The sequence below is a fragment of the Myotis brandtii genome, unplaced genomic scaffold (assembly GCF_000412655.1).
Source record: "Myotis brandtii unplaced genomic scaffold, ASM41265v1 scaffold1347, whole genome shotgun sequence".
Classification (NCBI taxonomy): Eukaryota; Metazoa; Chordata; class Mammalia; order Chiroptera; family Vespertilionidae; genus Myotis; species Myotis brandtii.
The window spans coordinates 141,297-144,995 of record NW_005354788.1 but is presented as its reverse complement, the minus strand read 5'-3'; the positions used below and the strand labels follow the sequence as shown (position 1 = coordinate 144,995).

General features: G+C 50.4%; 1 protein-coding gene; it reads right to left on the bottom strand.

Moving 5' to 3' along the window:
* Nucleotides 1–3,699, bottom strand: part of ZNF2 (zinc finger protein 2) — a 49,098-nt gene that overhangs the window by 25,815 nt on the left and 19,584 nt on the right.

Below are 3,699 nucleotides of genomic sequence, written 5' to 3'. Positions count from 1 at the left end.
CGCCTACCCGGGGGCTCCCTGCGCCCTCCCTCCAGCCACTCGGTTTTAGAGGACCCGCGCTCAGCCCTCCTCCACCCCAGGCTCGATCTCACGCTAGACACTGAGGAAGCCCGGCCAGAGACAGAGGCATCTAGGAGCCAGCGGGAGCAAGACCCGCCAGCCCGAAAACAAGGTCGAACTACAACTCCCAGAACCCTCTGCGCGGTGTAGCACGTCACCGGACGCTGCTTCCCAGAGGCTCCCGGGCACTCCAGTCAGGCAGCCTTCCGCTGTCACGGCCCTGTATCCCGCCACCGAGTGCAGGCCCCCGGGAGTGCTCGGCCGCTCGGAAGTCGCCTTCCAGGCACAAGAAAGGTTACCCCTTCTTCTAGGCCGTCTCTGGGCTCTGGCCCCGAAAGATGCCCTCGGCCGCGCCGAACCGCACCTCGCTCGGAACCCTCACTCCCTGCAACTGGACCCCGCGGAGGGCCGCGCCCCCAACCACAGGATTCCCGCCTCGGCTGCTGAGCTCCTCGGAGGGGAGGCGCCTGCATCGCGTCCCCTCTACTGCGTCTCCCCGGCTTTAGGCCCCTTGTGGTGGGGACGGAGATCACCCCAAGTAACCCGGGATGTTTATTCCGGGCTGCACCTCGGAATAAGGGAAAGTAGGATCTCAGCCCTGGAAATTACCTCAACCCAGAAAAAGCCAGGTCCCCACAGGTCCCGCGGACCGCAAGGAGATGAACCTGCAGCGCCTCCAGACGCCCAGCAGCTCTAGGGGCCGCCGGCAGGGAGTCGTGTATCTCCAGGCTGGTGCATGCTCTTGCTTATCCTCCCACTATGAAGTAACTAATTTTTCACCCAGATCAAATCCCAAGAAAGAAAATCAAATCAGCAAGACTGTGTTTCTCTACAAACCGCGAGGTTTGTTTGGAGAGTCCGCAGTTTTAGCCAGGCCTTAGGCTTCCCAGAGTAAAGATGACATTTCTCGGCACCCCCGCCTCTTGCCAGGGGGATGGAAGGAAGAGCAGTTTTTACAGTGAAGCGGAAAGCGCCTGCATGCTGGCTGGAACACGGACAAGTGGTCATGAGCATGTGGATAAGATTAACACCCTAGGAATGGCGAACCAACAAAACAAAGAAGTGCCCCTGACAGTTTGGTGCAGTGGTTGGCAAACTGCAGCTCGTCAAACTGCGGCTCGCAAGCCACATGCAGCTCTTTGGCCCCTTGAGTGTGGCTCTTCCACAAAATACCGACTTCTGCGCATGGGCCACGAAGTTTCAATCGCACTGTACCTGCGGGCCGGCACGTGGTATTTTGTGGAATAGCCACACTCAAGGGTCCAAAGAGCCGCATGTGGCTCCCGTGCCGCGGTTTGCCGACCACGGGTTTGGTGGAACAGATATTGTGCTTTTTAACATGAGTGAGGTGCAAACTGGTATTTTGTATAAACCCCTATTATATTTGGTTTCTGCTGCACAGATAGCCACACTGACCTCCTAACTGGTCTCTAGGTGGTCTGCTTTTGGCCTAATTGGCTAGGCCTGGAGGAGAGGGGACACATGGAGAATACGACCCTGTTGACTCAACCGCGGAAGGGAGTCCCCACCCCCTTCCATCAGCAGAAATGGGCAAGTTCTTAAAAAAAAGGGGGGGGGGGTACTAGTATGTAATGTCCCACCAGTTGACATGTCGGAATACCAGGAAATATCCTAATTTTTATTAACCACAGAAATCCCCTGTCTTTTTTTTTACGAAATCAATGGTCAGTTCTCCTTCCTCTCAATTTTTAACAGTAGTTGATAAAACTGATTATTCCCTCCTTGTCTGGTCACTCCTTAGTCAAGGCAGTGGTTCTCAACCTTGGCTGCACATTAGAATCACCGGGGAATCTTTTTAAAATCCTGATTTATGGGCCTCATCCTCCGGAAATTCTGTTTCTTTGTTACTAATGTTGTGGACCCCACCCCATAACAAAGAAACAGAATTTCCGGAGGATGAGGCCCATAAATCAGGATTTTAAAAAGATTCCCCGGTGATTCTAATGTGCAGCCAAGGTTGAGAACCACTGCCTTAAGTAGTTCCTCCTCTTCCCAGTCTCCAAACCAGTGTTTCTCAAATTGTCTGTTGCATGATCAGAATCACCTGGATGGCTCCTTGAACACTGGGCCTGAGGATTTGCATTTCTAAGAAGTACCCAAGTGGTACTGAAGGTGCTCATTTGGGAACCAACTAAATGTTGGAATGTCCAAGGGCTCAGTGATAGTAGGGGAAACCTATACCATCCAAATATGGTCAACTGCCAATTTATATCTTCAGCCATTATTCACATTCCAGGTAGAAAGAAGGGAAGGACAAGAGCAAAAGGGAATTTTTAGCTGTCCCCCAGTCTTTTAAGGTGCTGTGGGGTCCCTGTTTAGAGTGCACTGGATGGTCAAGGCCGCTCTGAGCCTGGGACTCATAATCAGGCTGTTCAGGACTCTGAGCCTGGGAATCCTAATTAAACTGCGAAGACGTGCCTTTGCCAAATGGTAACACCAAAATACTGATGTTACCGTTTGTCAAAGCACCACTTTTGTTTGAGCATGCATATAAGCTGCTATTGACCAGCCTACTGTGGCTGCTTTTGTGTGGAATAAAGGATGTCCCATTTGCCTCCTTGCACATGCGTGTTCCGATTCCTGTCACCCAGGAGGGTTAAGTCCCTAGCTGAGGAGCTTGCACCTGACAGGTGCCTTGCTGGAAGTCATGTCCAACAAACTCCAAATATATCAGTACTAGTGGCCAGTGCACGAATTCATGCACATTGAAAGGAAATTAATTAGAAGAAATATTTTAATATCGCCCTTTCTCTATAACAGAAGTGTCAACTAAATTCTTGATCGACATGACAGAATGAAACACAGACATGCGATTGGCGCCAGCGAGAGCTTTATATGTATTGCACATGTGCGAGTCAACTTAGCCTTTTATAGATATAGAATAAACTTGCTTAATTAGATCTGCTTTCTGATTTAACTCAACTTTTTCCAGCCCAATGAAGCACCCCAACTTCTTCTTCTTTTTCAGGTAATTGTCAGCAACATAGCAGTAAATATCAACATGAAGCACATTATTACTGTAGATCACACAGGGAGAACAAAGGGTAAAATATTTAACTGCAGCAGTGTTTGACTATATTCTGCACAGTGAGAAAACCTCAAGTCATTTTCAAGGTCCACCATTTCTTCTTTTCAGTTGGGCCAAGTTTCTAAGCTTTCTAAATCTCTGTTTTCTGGCTAATGAAAAGAAAATAGGATTCCACTGAGTCTCCTATCTACCTACTCCAGGACTTCTGTGAGGATCAAATGAGATGAGGCACTGGAAAACGCTTCACAGACATTTGGTTACAGTGTGAAATGTTTCCACCTGGCTATAAAGCAAGTTGTGTTCCTGGGCTGAAGAAACTCCAAGGAGACTAGTCGCTAGGGAGAGGAAGCTGGGCATTGCTACGTGACGTCATTACCTGGATGGACACTTAGCATATTAGCCTTTTATATATATACTAGAGGCCCGGTGCACAAAAATTTGTGCACTCAGCGGGGAGGGGAGGTCCCTCAGCCCGGCCTGTGCCCTCTCACAGTCTGGGACCCCTCGGAGGATGTCCACCTGCTGGCTTAGGCCTGCTCCCGGGTGGCAGAGGGCAGGCCCAATCCCTAGGTGCAGCCCCTGGTTGGGCT